Genomic DNA, 20,772 nt, shown 5'->3' with positions numbered 1-20,772 from the left:
CATGCAACCAAGGAATGTGATGTCAGCCCATGACCCTCAGAATGGCCAAAAAGTATCATTTAAGGCCACAAAATGGCCTCAAAATTTGAAACCCAAAAAACCATAGAAAAACTACCAAGAAGATAAAGAATTGTTGAGTCAGTGGAAGAAAAGCTTTCCCCTGCAACCTTGAATTTTTTGGAATGAAGGACAAAATCATTTTATTTAATAGCTGGAAAGGTTTTCAAAGCATCATTTTAGATACTACAATAACATTGGCTAGGGTGAATTAAATCTAAAATGTAATTCTTGCTTAGTCTAAATTGTAACATTGTAGAAACTAGCATCGCACTTAACAATTCGTTGAAATCAATATGATAGCTTTACTTTTCTTATCATAAATTCTTGTTGTGAATTTATTTTATTTTCTTTAATAAATTGGATGGAAAATATTTTGCTTTGCATGCAATTTTGTTCCTCTAATTTTAAAGGAACGCAAATGTTGATATTAAATCATAATTCACTAAAATTAAGAAATTATTCTAGTTTGTGATTTATCTCTAATGTCTAAATTTCAATTCAATTTACATTTATGTTGTAAATTAGATCAAATTCTCTCTTCAAGATCCAGTTATCACTTTCATTTGAAATTTATGCAGAGAACAAGTTGAGGCTTCATGCAATCTTTAGATATTGATATTTTTCTTCTCAACATTTCTTTTCAAATTTATATCATTTTTTAATAAATTGAATGAAATAATATTTTTAATTGTTTGCATTCAGAAATAAATCCATTGTTTTCCTTATCTCCTCCCATACTCTTACCACCTAAATTAATCCATAAGATACAAATTTTGTCCAAGAAAGATGATCATGAAAATAACGCCTAGAATTTGATTTAAATTTTATTATTTAAATCAACCTTCAAAAATAAAGCTAGTTCAATGTACCATATTTAAATACTTATTTATCAAGTGGAACTTCACCACTACAATGATTAGACGCAACTTTAAAGTTCTACCCTGCAATCATTTTCGGGGAAACTGAAGATGTAAAAAACTTCGAATAATACATTTCGTTACTACTAAGACCATTCATGAATGTGAATTGACTATGTCCCTTCTGTAACTGATAAAAAATAAGCAGGAGGTCCACCCAGAGTTGGGCCAGCTTTTATGAAATACGCCTTCAGGTCTTCAAAAGTAACTCCTCTGTACTTTCGAGGGTGCTTCTCATCGATCAGTTCTTCAGGAGCACGAATCTCCGCTTTGTCTGTAAAATCCAGAAAGAACGCCAGTGACAGTCGTTCCGATCCTCCATACACCACACGGTGTTCTGCGCTGCGGTATCTGCCATTACTCCACATCTGCCAACCATCGCCATCACTTGTTTCGGTGACAATTTCTAAATTTAGTTTTAAACAAAAAAAGGTCGAAAGATTCACCTGTAAACAGTCGCCAACGTTAACAACAAACGATCCAGGCAGGGGCTTCGTATTAATCCACTCTCCTTCCTTTGTTCGGATCTGAAGCCCACCCACGTTGTCTTGGTACAGAATAGTAAGGCACCCGATGTCTGTATGAGCTTTCGAGTATAACTGCTGCTGATTATCAGGATCGTTATTGTTGTGATAGAAATTCATGCGGAGCCAACCTTGAGATTTGTGAAAGAGAGGTGATGAATACTGCTCAGTCACATCCACACCCAGACTGCAAAGAATCACTTTCAGTATCCCAAGTGACACCTCCCTCATCTCCGAGTTGTACTCCTGCAACCTCTCGCTGGAACAGCACATCACATTTAATTATCACTTGAATGACAAATATTACAGAAACTAGAAGATAAAGATGGTGAAAACAAACCGGAATTTGTGGTTTCCTTGGGGCCAAAGCTTGGAAAAGATGTCATCTATTGAACTGTCGTTGGGAAAGATCATGGCCTCAGTTATCGATTCTTTACCCTCAGAACTCGTCTTGGGTACTACATAACCAGTATTGAAAATGGGGGAAATGGCTCTCTCTTTTATATCACTAGGCAGCATAAACATGTCTCGGGCCATGGAGTCCACTGTTTGAATCACAGTTGGGTTGACTCCATGGTTGATAGCACGGAAGAAGCCCCATTCTTTGCATGCCTCTCTCAGTTTCTCGAGCTCCCGCTGGTTATACTGATGGGTATCTCTTCCAGATTTCCATGGGAGGAGAGCGAAATCAATGACTGGGAGATCGACGATTTCTCGAGGCGATTCCATGGCTTTCACTCAATCGAAACTTTTCGACCTGGAACAAAGGATGCCGCACACTTCTAGCAGAACGGCATTAGCTTCCTACTATATATATACAGGTTATTAACTATTTTTAAATGATGGAGTGACACCCACGTGGATCATTTTCCCGTACTTTTTTGAAGGATCACGTTTGTTATGCCAATGAATCTCCATGAATCCCCAATAAAGATGGATCACAATATCATAGATTCCCTACTAAGGAGGAATCACACTAATCAGAGATAGGGTGATAAAAATTCGACTAGGTCAATCTATTAGATGATCCATTAGGAAATCAAGGGGATAATCGCAAGGATATAGCTAGCAGTACTAACTAAAGAAAACCCTTACGGTAGTTTCCATCCCATACTAATACTGATATTAATTATCAGCCATTACACAATAATGTAATAATTACTCACAACTAACCAATTACTTACAACTAACTAATAATCAACCTCCCATCATGACTAACCCTTTGCATTTAATAGTCTTACACTTAGGGTTTCCTCACATAGGAGGAGATTTCTCTCATTGATGTAAACTATGTATATTTTTGCCTATTAATATAATGTAAATACATTTTCTTACAACAAAAAAAGTCTCTACTCCATGTGGAATAACATAGGTATTTTCCTAGTCATTAATCCTACAACCATGGCTCGTCATTCCAGAATTCAAAATGATGGGACCAACAAGCCTTGACCACACTTGCTAACTTACCCTCAAGTCAACTTCCACCACCTTTCCTCAACTCTTAATCCTTACCCAATGAAGGGCCCAACTTTGGAACCACTTCCAAAATTTTGTTCCTAAAATCAAGGAGTTTGTCCAATTCCTTAGTCCAATTTCCCGCTTATTATCAGGAAAATCTGTATTGACAAACATGCATGACAATTTTAGATAATCAACCTTGTCATGTTTGAAAGACTTTGTTCGGACTATTGGAAACCAAGAAAATACTAAGAGGGGGGTTGTCAATTAATTAGCCAATTGAATACATTCATGAAGACAACATCATACCAATCACATAAAGCTTGAACATTAAAAGTTTACATGGAAACTCATATAGGAGAAAACCACAAATTCTCTTTTATTATGATGTAAATGTAAACACCAACTCCAAATTACATCAAACTATATAGGCACCAACCTACAACAGGTTCGAACCCCCCGATCTGTAAGCACCTACTTACTCAGCCTATATGATCCCTCTTTCACCAATTTTTGCACTTAGATCTTGAGGTCCTTTTAATTAAAATATTGTTGAACCAACTATTTAATTCTTATATCTGTTGCACTCTCCTCTCTGATTCAATAAGGGTTCCTCACCATCTTTGCTTCTCCCTCCCATATCTACTCTTGATTGTAGTTTATTTTCTATAATTCAACTTGTAATGTTTCATAGCTGAAATTCTTTAAACTTACAACCACTTTAGATATCGGCTTGTATGCACACATAGCCTTTAACTAGCAAATTAAACTTCAACTTAGTTTCATGTCCACTCCTATTCTTTATGTTGCTTGGCTCCCTCACATCTCTTCATTCTCTTGCGCTTCTATACATCAACAACAATATCATCTTATGATTTTTCATGGTAACAATTGGTTTTTATGTCACCCTCTTTACTTTTATAAACGATGCCAAAACCTAGTCTAATTTGTTCCAACCACTTTTATCAAATTTGGCATCTAAAACAGGCTTTAATCCTATCATAGAATTTGGCGCTCAAACACCAAGTTTCTGGTCGTAGCCCCTTGTCTTTATGTTCCCTGAAGCATATGACTGTGGGACCAAGACGAGGACTTAAGTACCGAGGGAATTTATCCCTACAACATCGCAGTCCACACAATAGCTAAACCACCAACATTTTCCAAACAACACCAATAAACTTGATTGTAATCAATGGTTGAAACATCACTTCAGGCCCCCGCCACCCATTCGAGCTTTAATGCGGGGGGGGGGGGGGGGGGGCATCTGAAATTTATCATATACACAAACTAATTCACCCCCATCTTTGTAATGCTCACTAAGTGATCACGTGAGTTGATCATATCCAATGGAATAAACAACACTTCAAGGCCCCCTTACCTTTCCAATTTTTATCAAGGTGGTGGGGGGTCCAAAGTCTATCATCATACACACTTTAACAATGTGGTGCCACAAAGGTTAATTGGGCCTACTTCCTACTGCTACTCAATGACTTATGGATGATTAGTCATACCGCATCCACATCACTACCACATCACAACCTATTACATGTCATACCACATCAATGCCACATCACTTCCATGTGTCACTCAGAAAAGGGCCACTTGGCCACCCAAAAAATCTAAATCCATCTCCCATGTGTCCTTACCTCAAGGTGCCATGTCATCATCCTACCACCTATATCTACCATGTCATCTAGGGTCCAACTCATCTACACATTATTTCGTGCCATTAGCCTACCATTTGTCTCCTTGAAGATAGTGTCGAGGATTGTCACCTACTGCCCCGCTGTCATATTTGTTGTGTGTAAAGGGAACTTAAGTTCCACTAGCGGTCAAATAAATTCCTAGGTGCTTATGTTAGGTTCCCTCTGTCTAGGCACTAGGAACTTGGTCTTATTCTATTGACCATCGTCCGCCACTTTGTCGATTGTGTCCGTCGTTTGCAATGGCACCTCTAGTTGGGTAGTGTGATAGACACCTGGGAGCTAGTTATCACCCATTTGGTGACTAAGTCTGGACCAACACCTATTGGATCATCACTCATCGACTAATGATGCTTTATTCCTCCTAATCTTCTTTCCTTCCACTGCCAATCAGTTCCAATCTGAGGAGGTGGGGCCTTCATGGAACCTTGAACCTTTATAACCATCACTAAGCTTCAACACTTTAACCTCTGATTTTCCTCATCCCTTGGGAGCTAGGCTAAGTGCCATATACCATTAGAAATCTCATAGAGAGAATTATCCAACCAAGCACTTTTCATGTGCTTTTGATTAATTTATCTGCAGATAAAATTCCTTCAAAGATAGGCTACTCAAGAAAAAACCTTGTCATTATCATCTTAGGACATTGTTAATGGAAACAACTAATACATCAACAACAACATAAAGATCATGCATGAAACTCGACAAGCTCCCCCTAAATGTGACATTAATGACTATACTTGACATCAATGATAACAACTACCAACATACTCAACATGTTCAATAATACCCCCCTTTGGCATTGATGGAAACACCTCCTAACATTGCTAGTCATTGATGGAAATACCACCACCTTGCAACACTTCCACTATCAAAATGTAGAGCTACCACTATCTGCTCACTCTCCCCCTTTTCTTTTGAAGTGTTGCTATCTTCTTAGTATCCTCTAGGCTTTGAGGTGATTTTCTTTTTATCATTCTCCCCCTTTGACATCAATGGAAAAGGGTTTTAGTTACTCCCCATTTTATTACTCTCCCCATAAAGGAATTTAGTTATAACTCTAGATATTATAGGTTGTTGATTGTAATTGCGGTTGAACATACTATTTGTTTCTTAAATCAAGTATACCAATGGAAGAGGGATAGATAAAAACTTAGGAACCATGCAAACTTTCCATTTCATAGTGCATTGTGCTCACCCTAAACTTGTTCTACTACTACTAATCTTAATGTTCCCCCTAAAATGAGTCTCTTTTCTTCTATCTAACCTTATGACATACAATTTTCCTTACCATATTTGGAAAACTACCCTCTTTGTGAAGAAAACTAGTAAAGAGATGAGTGGGATATCACACCCAAATTTTTCCTTAAATAATCAAAATAATTTCAAGCAAGAAGCTTAGTGAAGATATAAATAACTTGCTCTTTTGTGGATATGTACTCCAACACTACAAGGAAAAAACCTTCTAGCAAAGGTTTTTGCAAAAGTCCCTATAAAAGTAACTCAAAAATTTGTTTATAGTGGAGGTCACTAGCAAAGGTGGGTAGGTGGATGATTTAGCGGATGATTTTTTTATAGTGCGTCTATAATATACAAACGCATTAGTGATTTACTATACATATAAGCAGTGGTGCCAAATAGAACATGGTGAACCCTCGTAAATTTATTTTTTTTATATAAAAAAGGATGTGCTAAAATACAAAGAGCACCAGTGTGTATACTACTCAATAGCACTCGAAAAGGGTTAAATTTACAAAAATGTCGATCATAAAATTCATTTTTCCTAGTCACATGTTATACTTTGACGACAAATTGATGCTAAACCAGTACTACAATGCCCCGATGCATGCATAGTATACCATGCATTGGTGCTTGAATAATCAATAGCACCAGATAAAGGTTAAATTTTAAAAATTGTTGGTGTTATATCCACCCATGGCACTGGTGCCCTTATTGTAGTAAAACGTCCCGGTGCATACTTAGAAGGAGCACCACTATAGTTTTTAATTTTCAAAAAAATGTGGTGCTATATTCCAATGAAGCACTAGTGTTTTTCATGTATTAAAACACCCTCATCTATCTTAGAAAGAGCACTGCTAGGGGATTTTTAAAATGTGGTGCTATATTCCCATAGAGCACCAATGTTGTCAATTATTTAAAATGCCTTGGTGCTTCTTAACAAGAGCACCACTATAGGGTTTTAAATTAAAAAAAAAAAATTGGTGTTATATTATTACGAAGCACCGGCATTGTTCATGTATTAAAACACCTTAGTGCATCATTAAAAGAGCACCTCTAGGCAGTTTTAATTTGTTTTTAAATGCAATGCTATAGTCAAAAAAAGCACCGGTGCATTACATGTATTTGAACTCCCCGATGCGTCTTAACAAGAGCACTGCTAGAGGGTTTTTAATCTAAAAAAAAATGGTGCTCTTAGATATTTGATTCACTGGTGCGATTATAATAATGCACCGAAGGAGGGTTAAATATATATAAAAAAATTGTCAGCCATAAATTTCATTTTTACCATCTACAGTGTTGTAGAGCTTTGAAGCACCGGTGCCACTCTTGCCTCTTTCAAGCGCCCTAACATTGGTGCTTCTCTTGCTCACCATCCTTTTGTATTGTGCTCAATGCATGGCTTTCTAATTTTTTCAAACGATGGTGAAATTTGTTTTTCTCATTTATGTGTCAACAATGCCCTCCCAATGACCAAATGTCCAGATAATGACTATGTTTCTCTGTAATTTAATTTTTTTAGCAGATTAGAATTGCGAAATAGGTCAAAAAATCCATTGTTTTTGAAAAAAAAAAAAAACTTATGCAGTGTGTTTGACAACTTCATTTCACACTTGTTATGGTGTACCTTATAAATTTACAGGGTGCACCACAATTCAGTGCATGAACCTAAAACACCATTATCTTTGTGGTGTGTTTCGTAACTGAAAACACACTGGGAAAAGCTATAAATTGTACATTGGTGCATACACTTTTAGGTTATGCCTATTGTGCTTATATTTACCAAACACATTGCACACATAATATTAAAAAATACAGCTCAGTGCATTCGATGACTTGAACATTTCATACTAGTGCGAAAAGGTTATACGTGTGCACTAGTGCATAAGTTTGAGATGCACCGTATTGAAATTGTATATATGTGAACCAAAAGTGGTGTGTCATACTATGTACTATCTATGGTGTGATTGTGCTTGATAGTGTACTGAAGCCAGTGCATTATTGTTTTTCCGGCGCACCAGGGATTTTTAATTTTTTAATTGAAAATTATGTTTCCATATTTATAAATACATTTTTCATTTAATAAAATGAAATTATGTTTTATGTATGATGTATGATTTATTTTATGTAGCAAATACTTCAACAGAGGGAGCATCAACATGACCAAGAGCAAATGGTGTACCAATACAATGTGTTCTGACCATGGGAGGCTTGACAAAGGGAGAGGGATTTATACCCTCACCGTATTATCATAGTGACATAAGTTCTCTTGAGGAATGTAGGCCTCCTTAAGTCTTATGAGGAGGCTACATCCCTAAAGGTGCCCTTTATCTTGTTAGCAAATCTGATCCATCGGTTGAGTGTCTAAGAGTAGGCTTTCTGTGTCGGTCCTGAGGCATGGTATAGGCCCTCTAAGGAGGACATATATTTTATCACTGACCTATCCAAGAGAGGAGAGGATTTTCCCCAGTTCCCTAATGTCCCCCATGGGGTTGCAATATAGAGTCATCTTGTCTACTCTCAAAGATATGTTGGGGCTCAGGTAGTCTATCCAGTAGATTTTCAGGTGTGTGGTGGAAAGCTATAGATTACGTCTTTTGTTGCACAGGAGGTTAGGGGCCTCTCAGCATTAGTGACCACCATTGCAAACTGTACTAGTGATGGGTAGCACATTAGTTTCCCTCTTTTGTATTATGTTGATTCTTGGTTTCAAGCGCCACGATGTATTAGATGTTTTGCCATTTTTTTGAGGCAGTTTTTTAGGGCCTTAGATATATTTCATGAAAATGATACATGGGAGGACGAGCTTCCCTTTGACTTCAGATATTTTTTATTTTTATTTTTTGAGAGGTTTCCAAATTCGAGGCATAAATTTTACCATCACCCTCTTACGCTGATGATTGAGGTGCAAATGTGCATGTGGGGCCAGATGATTCCCAAAAGGGGCCTATCAGAGTATTTGGCCAGGATTTCCACCCCAGAACTAGCGCTTCTAGCCAATGAGGATGACCACACATTTATCTTATTGTCATTTTTGTATGCAGGTATTAATTAGAGACAATGTCCCAACATCCTCTTCACAACAGATGAACCTGCAAATGATAGATGTAATATTATTATTTTCTTTAAATTAATCTAGTTTCATTTCATTGTCTTAATTAATTAGAATAAAAATTATTCTAGCATGTTCTTTAACTTGTTTTATTGAATTGTTTAATGAAATTGTCTAATTATTGTTGTGTACTATATATTTTGTAGACATTGGCACTTTCCTCTTTAATTCAATAAGATTTCTTCACCATCTTTTCTTCTCCCTCTCATATCTACTCTTGATTGTAGTTTCTTTTCTGTAATTCAACTTGTAATGCTTCATATCTACAATTCTTTAAACTTACAACCACTTTAGATATCGACTTGTATGAAAACTTAGCCTTTAACTAGCATATTAAACTTCAACTTAGTTTCATATCTACTCTTATTCTTTATGTTTCTCAACTCCCTCACATCTCTTCATTCTCTTGCGCTTATATACATCAACAACAGTATCAACTTATCATTTTTCATGGGAACACTTGGCTCTTATGTCACCTTCTTTATAGTTTAATTTGTTCCAACCACTTTTACCAAATTTTGCGTCTAAAATATCCTTTAATCCTATCACAAAATTTGGTGCCTAAACGACAAATTTTTGGTCCCATCGCCTTGTATTTATGTTCTGTGAAGCATATGTATTTGGGCCCAAGTTGGGGATGTAAGTCCCAAGGGCCCTTATTCCTAGAGTGTTGCAGACCACTCAATACCTAAACCACCAACATCTTCCAAGGAGCGACAATAGACTCGATTGTAATCAATGGTTGAAACGCCACTTCATGGATCTGCCACCCATGTGAGCTTTAATGTGGTGGGGGTGGGGGGGGGGGGGGGCGGGGTGTCTGAAATTTATCATATGCACAAATAAATTGACCCCCATCTTTGTAACACTTGCCAAGTGATCACATGAGTTGATTAGATCCAATGGCACAGATAACACTTTGAGGCCCCCATACCTTTCAAATTTTTATCGAGGTGGTGGGGGGTCCAAAGTCTATCATCGTACGAACTTGAAAAATGTGGTGCCACAGAGGTTAATTGGGCCCACTTCTTACTGCTACCTAATGGCTTATGTAATATTAGCCATACCATGTCTACATCACTACCACATCACAACCTACCACATGTCACACCACATCAATGCCACATCATGGCCATGTGTCACTTAGAAAAGGGCCACTTGGCCACCCAAAAAATCTAAATCCATCTCCCATATGTCCTTACCTCAAGGTGCCATGTCATCATCCTACCACCTATCTCTACCATGTCATATAGGGTCCACCTCATCTACTCATTATGTCATGTCTTTATCGTACCATCTATCTCCTCGAAGAGCATGTCGAGGCTTGCCGCATGCTACATCGCTATCATATTCGTTGTGTGTAAAGGGAACTTAAGTTCCACTAGCAAACATATAAGTTCTTAGGTGCTTATGCCAGGTTCCCTGTGTCTAGGTGCTAGGACCTTGGGCTTATTCTTTCGGCCACCACCCGCCACTTTATCAATTGTGTTCATCATTTGCAATTACACCTCTGGTTGGGCAGTTTGATAGATGCCTAGGTGCTAGCTATCGACCCGTTGGTGACTGTGCTATGTGACCAACACCTATTGGAACATCACTTATCGACCAACGGTACTTTAATCATCCTAAGCTTCTTTCCTTCCACTTCCAATTGGTGCCAATCTAAGGAGTTGGGGCCTTTGCAGAACCTTAAGGCTTTAAAACAATGACTAAGATTCAACACTTCAACCTCTAATTTTTCCTCATCCCTTGGGGTTAGGCTAGGCGGCATATACCATTGGAAATATCTTAGAGAGGATTAACCAACCAAACACTTTTCATGTGATTTTGAGCAAGTTATTTGCAGAAAAAATTCCTTCAAGGATAGGCTACTCAGGAAAAAACCTTATCATCATCAACTTAGCACATTGTTAATAGAAGCAACTAAGACATCAATAACAACATAAGGATCATGCATGAAACTTGCAAAGCTCCCGCTAAATGTAACATTAATGACTGTACTTGACATCAATGATAACAACTGCCAACATACTCAACATATTCAATAATCTCCCCCTTCGGCATTAATGGCAACACCTCCTAACTTCACTGGTAATTGATGGCGATACCACCACCTCGCAACACTCCCACTATCAGGATGTAGAACTACCACTATTTTCTTACTCTCCCCCTTCACTTTTGAAGTGTCACTATCTTCTTAGTCTCCTCTAGGATTTGAGGTGAAAAAAATTATGATAATTCCCCCCCTTTGAAATCAATGGAAAAGGGTTTTAGCTACTTCCCATTTGATTTTGTCCCCCCTAAAGGGATCTAGTTATAACTTTGGATATTACAGGTTATTGATTGTAATTGTGGTTGAACATACTATTTGTTACTTAAATCAAGTATACCAATGGAATACAGACAAAGAAAAATTAGGAACCATGCAAACTTTCCATTTCATAGTGCACTGTGCTCACCCTAAACCTGTACTACTCCTACTGATCTTAAAGTTCCCCTTGCCCTAAGTCTCTTTTCTTCTCTCTAACCTTATGACATACAATTGTCCTTACCCTATTTGGACAACTATCCTCTTTTCTTGTGAAGAAATCTAGTGAAGAGATGAGTGGGATATCACTTCCAACTTTTGCCTTAAATACTCAAAAGGCTTTCAGGCAAGAGGCTTAGCGAAGATATCAACAACTTTATATTTTGTGGATATGTACTCGAACACTACAAGGAAAAGAACTTCTAGTGGAGGTTTTTGCGAAAGCTGCTATAAAATTAACCCAAAAATCCGTTTGTAGCAGAGGTCACTAGCGGAGGTTGGCAAGCGGATGTTTTAGTGAGTTATTTTTTGACAGTGCATATACAATATACAAATGCATCGGTGATTTACTATACATATAAGCACTGGTGCCAAATAAAACATGGTGCACCGTGGCATATTTATTTTTTTAATATAAAATAAAAGAGGTGTGCTAAATAAAAAAATGCATCGGTGCATATATTACTTGATAGCATTGGAAAACGGTTAAATTTACAGAAATGTCAGCTATAAAAAATCATTTTTCCCAGTCCTGTGTTATACTTTGAAGGCGAGCTGGTGCTAAACTAGTACTATAACGTGTTGAATAATCTAGGCCTAATGTAGTTAATGAGATTCTTCTTATCATGATAACTATTTGTGAGGCGTTTTCAATTTTTTCTTCTTATACCAACCTTCACTTATTATTATTAGAGTGTGTCTTCTTTAGTTCATTAAATAGCTACCAAAACAAAGAGACAAGAACACAAGATGTTGGCATTCTGCTAGGGCCAAAATCTCTCCCTCTTGGAGAGGAAAACTCACACAAAATTATTCTTATATAGGTTCCAATTAACAAATACCAAGACCATGACCATTGATCCATTATGCCACTCCAAGACCAAGACAACAATCCTCTTCTTTGTCACTGCTAATATCATCATCATCATTGTTGTACCATGACTTCTCCTTCAGCTAGATCACTATTGCACCATGACTGCTCCTTCATTGAGATCTTCATTACTGTTGTATCAATTCTACACCTTCATTGAGAACTTGATGAACCAATGCTTCACCTTCATTGAGAATATTATCTCATTAATGAGATATCCATTTAGAGAGATATATATATACTGTTGTACCTAAATATTCATCTTCGTTAGTATCATGACAGTTATCATAATCACAGTGATGTTAAGGAAATGATTGTGTCTAGGATATATAGTACTCCAAGATATTTCCTCCATCATGAATTTCGAGGTCATAATTTCATCTTCTTCTTCTCTGTGATCTACACCGAGATTGTAGCCTTGTTCTTCTTACACTGAGGTCTACTGCAACTATGCCGACACTGTATTACAGTGACCTTTTAACTAGGCCGAGACTACAGGGAAGTATGTGAGGAGATCACTGGAATTATCACCAAGATTTTGTATCTCCCTGTACCCATCCAAGATTGCAGACTTGTATGAGATTCTTAGCCTTTGTGGTGACCTTAGCTGGGTATATATAGTTTCCATGTCTCCATAATAAGCCGACATGTTAGGGTGAATCGATGTGTCTCTATTTTTGAGCCGACTTGACATCTAATATGCTTTGAGGCTGACATGATTGTCTACTTCATCGTTTTGCTTGCTTCCTTATTCAAGAGGAGTGTGCTTGTCTTGGAGGGTTTATCTAGACACTAGGTTGAATCATATACATTACATATATGCTCAAGAAGAGCTCTTTAACATTTTATTTGACTCATTGAATTTCTTATAGAACTTCAACCTGTGCTGGATCCATGTAATGAGCAAGAAACTCATTTTATAATTTACAAAAATAATATTTATTTTATTTTATAAGTATAAAGATAAAAATTACATTTATGAAGACCAGACCTAGTTACATTTTCTTCAACACTCCCTCTTAACTAAGGAGGTATTCATAATGGTACTTGGTCATTCTCAATCTGAAGAATTTCTCATAAGAAGAATCAGATTGGAAACCCATTTGCATAGCATCATAGTAACCAACATTGTATCCACAACAAGGCCTTGACTAACATATCTATCTCTCATTAGATCATAGCACAACTTTGGCGAGACCAATGATTATAGACACCTTCATCATTGTATCTCAAGGTACATACCCACCTGAGTGTTCACTGAGTATGACCTTCTAGGACTATTCTTATCTTGGGTTCCGAACCCTCAAATAATATCGATCGTCTTGCCTACTCTTATCTTGGATTCCCTAAACATCCTCAAAGAGCATTGGATGCCAGATGATTACCCAATCCTCCCCTTATTTCTTCACAAGTGAAGAAAAGAATGTTGTGCCTATCTCTCCCTCTTAACTAGGGAGGATATGCCCATTCCTATAAAGAAATGTACCCAAGTTTCCTCTAACCAGGAACTTGCCCAAGCTCCCTCTCAATTAGGGACTTGTGAGAGATCCCTCTTAACTAGGGGCTCTCTTTTTCATCAACAACTTCTTCTTCATGGTTCCTTCAACTGCTTGATTAATTTCCTTGATGTCATGAAATTTAGTCAAGCTTCTTCCTTATAGGGCATTAGTCATCGACCACTTTTCTTTTTGGTTCATCATGTCATTCCTTTATTCATGGAAAATGGCCTTCTTGATACATATCTGGAACCTTTGTCATATGGCTACTTCTTCCTTATCATGTTTCTTTCATGAATTTCCATCCTCCACATGAATGACAGTTGTACTTGTCCTTACAACTCTTTTGCCAGTAACCCTGCATGAACACATCTAGATATTATTCAAGAAATCAAAACATAACATTAAATAAAATAGTACCTTTCAATATGGCTCTTCATCGTGACATCTTCTTGTCGGTATCATTATCCTGCATACATGTTGACACATCTCCCAAAAATACCCATAGTTAAGGGTCTCCATCTTTTTCAGACTTCTATTAGAGTCTTCATATCTTTCCAAGAGATTTCCTAGTCAAATCTTCTTGGTCTTTTGGATGTTGATTTCCTTCATCAAGGTTGCATATCTCACAATATCTTCCTTCCTCACACATTTCATTCCTAGGAGCTTTAAATTAGAGTTTCTTCATTGTGTTCAACGATCTCATACTTCATATCAGGACATATTATGTTGACTTCATCTAGTGTGGCTTATGCATTCCTACATCCTTTTAGAGGAGGAGATCCTTTTTCTCTTGATCATGCTTCTCAAGATAGAAGTAATGATACATATTACTTGTAACTATACGACATGACATTATAATATTAAACACAAGGATACATACCTCATTTTACCTTTAGGTCATATAGGATTCTCCCATCAGCTCCCTTGATTGAAAAGATCTTCAATCCCTTTATCTGCTTCATTTCTCATGTCATTACACAATCATATCATGAATTCCATAAGTTAGATTTCCTGATGAAGCACTTTCTTGCTCTCTAGATCAGCGAACCCTCCAATGAGGATTCCTTCAGAGAATATTGAGGATCTTGTATATTCCCATTTGGAAAATGTTTTGTTTTTGTATGATGATACTTTTCCTATATGACTTCATCATTTTCTTCAATGTCCAATGAGGTTACCAAGATCTATATCCTTCATGTTTGTTTGTCGTGTATTTTGTCCTCCATGATTCTCATGGTGATATCCCGAGCTCTTGTTTCTAATGATTCCATGACGCCACGATTCATCTTATTATCATTATCATATTTGTAACTAAAGATTTAGGAGCTTATGATAGGACCATTTTGTGAGGGATACCACCTCAATCATAGTAGAGATTTGTTACTCCCTCTTTCCTTTGTCCCTTTCTTCAGCGTCCTCCATCTTTCCGGTGATATGAGATTTCTTTTTATAATATTTCCATAGCATTGTTCTGTCTTGTTTGAGGACCCTTTCCTTTCCTTTCTTCACATGTTTGAGTCCTTTAACCTTCAACACTTTTGCCATCAAATTGTCTTTCTTTGTCTAGCATAGAGACCACAATTTGTTGAATGAGTTAATCTTCTTGTTCATGGACATTTGTTACGTTGCCTATCAATTAGAACAATGATGATTTCCTTCCTAGATTTTATAGGTGAGACCTTCTGGAGATATCCTACGTCCTTTGATACCTTTACTTTCATGTAGATCAGATTTCATGTGACCTTATTCATTGCACCTTCAAAGAATGATTTTATCATATATATCTCTTTGATGTATCCAATATTTCTATATGAGGGGATCTTTCATAAGTATCCCTTTCCATGAACTCAGAGGAGACCTTTTGATATGTTCAATGAATTCAACTACTTAGAGGCCTATGCCCATCCTCCTTCTTCATGCAAGGAATATTGATGACCCATTCAACCTATAGACCTTCTTTCAATCATGAAGTCATTTAACCAAACTTGATTATAGAATGAAAATATACTTACTTGTCATGTGAAGATGAAATATTCACCTTGAATGCTTTGATGATGGTTGAAGAAGATATATTAGAGCTTCTTCTTGGATGACCTTCTTACAAATGAGAGATTCTTTCCTCAATAGAAAAGGTTGCTCATTTTGATGAGGATGATTTGTTGCTTCCTTGGATGAACTTCTTCTAGGGCAAGGAGATGATCCTTTGAAGATGTTCATGCCTTATTGCCTTCAATTTTCCTTCTTTTGTAGTTTAGATCAAGACTTCTTCTAGGATTTCGACCTTGTTCGAGATGATGTAGTATTTGATTTTGAAGTCCTTCGAGATTCATTTCTTTGTATATATATTGATGAGAGTCTTGGTGGTCTTATGATGACGGTGATGTGGAGAAATAAGTTCTTGATGTGGAGTTTCCTTGCTATTGTGTACTACTTGTTGTAGACTTGATCCTTTAATTTTGACAAAACCCTTAAACTTGTTTTGATGCCCTTCTTGAAGATGATCCTTGAATGTATCTTTTTGTTGCCCTTCCTTTGACTTCATAATGTTAGCTTTGATACCATGTTGAATAATCTATGGCTAATGTAGTTAATAAGATTCTTCTTAGCATGATAATTATTTGCGATATGTTTTCAAGTTTTTCTTCTTATACCAATCTTCACTTATTATTATTAGAGTGTGTCTTCTTTAGTTCATCAAATAGCTACCAAAACAAAGAGATAAGAACACATATGTTGGCATTCTGCTAGGGCCAAAACCTATCCCTATTGGAGAGGAAAACCCACACAAAATTCTTCTTATAGAGACTCTAATTGAAGACTACCAATACCATGATCCTTGACCCATCATGCCACTCCAAGACCAAGACAACAATCCTATTCTTTGTCACTACTGAGATCATCATCATCATTTTTGTACCATGACTGCTCTTTCATTGAGATCTTCATTACTGTTGTATCAATGCTACACCTTCATTGAGAACTTGTTGCACCAATGCTTCACCTTCACCAAGAATATTATCTCATGAATGAGATCTCCATCCATATATATATATATATATATATATATATATATATAGTCAATGTACCAAAATATTCATCTTCGTTAGTATCATGACTATTATCATAACCACAATGATGTTGAGGACATGACTCTATCTAGGATATATAGTACATTGAGATCTTTTCTCTATCATGAATGATGAGGTCATTATTGCATCTTCTTTTGCTCTGTGAGATACACTGAGATTGCAGCCCTGTTCTTCTTATAACGAGATCTATTGCAACTATGTTGAGATTGTATTACAGTGACCATTTAACTAGGTCGAGATTGCAGGGAAGTATACAAGGAGATCACCGGACTTATCACTGAGATTCTATACCTTCCTGTACCCATCCGAGATTGCATACTTGTTAGAGATTCTAGGATTTTGTGGTGACCTTGGCTGGGTATATATAGTTGTCATGTCTCCATAATAAGTAGATTCCATGTTAGGGTGAACTGATGTGTCTCTATTTTTTAGCAGACTTGACATCTATATATGATTTGAGGCCGACATGACTATCTACTTCATCATTTTTAATTGAAGGATACCAAGACCATGATCCTTGACCCATCATGCCACTCCAAGACCAAGACAACAATCCTATTCTTTGTCACTACTGAGATCATCATCATCATTTTTGTACCATGACTGCTCTTTCATTGAGATATTCATTACTGTTGTATCAATGCTACACCTTCATTGAGAACTTGTTGCACCAATGCTTCACCTTCACCAAGAATATTATCTCATGAATGAGATCTCCATCCATATATATATATATATATATATATAATATATATATATCTATCTATATATATATATATATATATATATATATATATATATATATATATATATATATATATATATATATAGATATAATCAATGTACCAAAATATTCATCTTCGTCAGTATCATGACTATTATCATAACCACAATGATGTTGAGGACATGACTCTATCTAGGATATATAGTACATTGAGATCTTTTCTCTATCATGAATGATGAGGTCATTATTGCATCTTCTTTTGCTCTGTGAGATACACTGAGATTGCAGCCCTATTCTTCTTGTAACGAGATCTACTGCAACTATGTTGAGATTGTATTACAGTGACCATTTAACTAGGTCGAGATTGCAGGGAAGTATACAAGGAGATCACCGGACTTATCACTGAGATTCTATACCTTCCTGTACCCATCCGAGATTGCATACTTGTTAGAGATTCTAGGATTTTGTGGTGGCCTTGGCTGGGTATATAGAGTTGTCATGTCTCCATAATAAGTAGAGTCCATGTTAGGGTGAACCGATGTGTCTCTATTTTTTAGCAGACTTGACATCTATATATGCTTTGAGGCCGACATGACTATCTATTCATCATTTTTCTTGCTGCCTTCTTCAAGGGGATTGTGCTTATCTTGGAGGGTTGATCTAGGCACTAGGTTGACTCATATACATTACATATAAGCTCAAGAATATCTCTCTAACATCTTATTTGACTCTTTGAATTTCCTATAGCACTTCAACATGTGCTGGACCTATGTAATGAGCAGGAAACTCATTTTATAATTTACAAAAATAATATTTATTTTCTTTTATAAGTACAAAGATCAAAATTAAATTTATGAAGACTGAAACTAGTTACATTTTCTTCAATATAATGCCCCAGTGTGTGCATATTATACCACGCACTAGTGGTTGAATAATTTATAGCACTGGATAAATGTTAAATTTTAAAATTTGTCATTGTTATATCCACCTATAGCATTGGTTCCCTTATTTTAGTAAAACACCCCAGTGCATACTAAGAGGAGCACCGATATAGTTTCTAATTTTTTAAAAAATGTGGTGTTATATTCAAATGAAGCATTGGTGTTTTTCATGTGTTAAAAAACCCTGGTCCATCTCAGAAAGAGCACTATTAGGGGGTTTTTTAAATGTGCTGCTATATTCCCATCGAGCGCCAGTGCTGTCAATTATTTAAAATGCCCTGATGCTTCTTAAAAAGAGCACCAATATAGGGTTTGTTATGAAACCATCTCACAAAAATATAGAAAAGATAGATAAACGCCTTAGAAATAAGCCTCTTCGAGGGGGCAATATCCTTTACATTACAAAAATGAACAATTCTTGGATGATACAAATGATAAGACCTCCTTTCTATATATAGGAGTCTAAGGGGTCATAATGTAATTAGAGCTGACATAAAAATAATAATGTAAGGGCACAAAAAGAACAACAGTGGGCTTCTATGGAGCACAATAATAACAATATGTGGACTACACGGGCACAACAATATAATAAGGGGGTTTCACCGATAACAATAAGGGGTTACACTAGTACTATAGGGACCTAACATGCCCCTCTCCTTGAAAAAGTGTTTTCCTCAACGCTTGAGTAGTTTTAGATGCTTTTGTATAAAATTCTCATCCTCCTATGTGGAATCTTCAAAGGGTAAGTTCTTCCACTTGATGAGGTACTCTGAAATCGATCGATTTTGTAGCTGTCAGTTTCTTATTTCCGTGACTGCTTCAGGTTCCAATATGATTTTTCCTTCCTCGTCAAGCCCGGACAAAATTGTTTGAACTGGGATCTTGTCACTTATAAACTTCTTTAAGCATGAAACATGGAAAACTAGGGGCACTGGGGAATATCCAGGAAGCTCCAATTTGTATGCCATAGTACCAATATTTTGTAGTGCCTTGTAAGGACCATAGTACTTTGGTGATAATTTATTATCCTTCTTATCTTGCTTGAGGGCCATTTGTTTGTATGGTTGTATTCATAAAAATACCCAGTCATCTATAATAAAAGTTCTTTTGTTGCGATGTTGATATTCCTGTTGTTGCATTCGATTATGTGCCAAAGTGAGGTTATCCTTTAAGAGTTGGAGAACTTGTTGTTGTTGAGGGTCTACCTTAACACCTTCATGAGATACAATATGACCCAAGTATTCCACCTCTTGTACTCCAAATAAACATTTGGAGGTTTTTGCATATAATTGTTTCTCGTTCAATAGTCTAAGCACTCTATCAACATGTTGAACATGATCCTTCCAAGACTTGTTGTAGATTAGTATATCATCAAAAAATACTAACACAAATTTTATAAGGAAGGGTTTGAAAATGGAATTCATCAAACCTTGGAATGTAGAAGGTGCATTGGTAAGGCCAAAAGGCATGACCAAAAATTCATAGCGACCCTCATGAGTTCTAAATGTTGTTTTTGGAATGTCTTCAGTCTTCATTCTGATTTGATGATATCTTGCACGAAGGTCCAACTTGCTGAAGTAAGTTTCTCCATGCAATTCATCCAATAATTCATCAATGAGAGGAATGGGAAATTTATCTTTAATAGTGATCTTGTTGACCTCTCTATAATCCAAACACATGCGCCATGTTCCATCCTTATTGCGCACCAATGCTACTGGAGTAGAGAAAGAACTTTGACTAGGTTGAATTATACCAACCTCTAGCGTTTCTGCAACCATATGTTCAATTTCACTCTTTTGTGCAAAGGGATATCTGTAAGACCTAATGTTTGGAGGAACACTTCCTAGAAAATGAATAGCATGATCGTTATCACAAAAAGGTGGGAAGCCTTTGGGAGTCTCAAATACCTTGGAATGAGTGTCCAAGACTTTTTGGAGATCTGGAGAAATAGATGATTTCGATGTGGGAACCTCGAGCGAACATAATTTTTCAATTAGGCCACTTTTTTCTTCCTTTAGAATATTTATCATGCCATTAGAGCTGATTATCTTTCTCAGTTTCCCCAAAGATTATAGCCATTGGACTCCTAGTACAACATCAGTACCACC

At 36.7% G+C, this 20,772-nt stretch overlaps 1 pseudogene; it reads right to left on the bottom strand.

The window, feature by feature from the left end:
- Positions 1 to 1,090: 1,090 nt before the first annotated feature.
- LOC149153324 (C4-beta,C20-epoxidase pseudogene) lies at positions 1,091 to 2,230 on the bottom strand (annotated as a pseudogene).
- Between the last annotated feature and the right edge of the window lie 18,542 nt (positions 2,231 to 20,772).

Source organism: Pinus tabuliformis, chromosome 9, assembly GCF_031772625.1.
Source record: "Pinus tabuliformis cultivar Carrire ecotype Pingquan chromosome 9, CPIR1, whole genome shotgun sequence".
NCBI classification, from domain to species: domain Eukaryota; kingdom Viridiplantae; phylum Streptophyta; class Pinopsida; order Pinales; family Pinaceae; genus Pinus; species Pinus tabuliformis.
The sequence above is the reverse complement of the archived record's forward strand: the minus strand, read 5'-3'. Positions and strand labels throughout refer to the sequence as shown.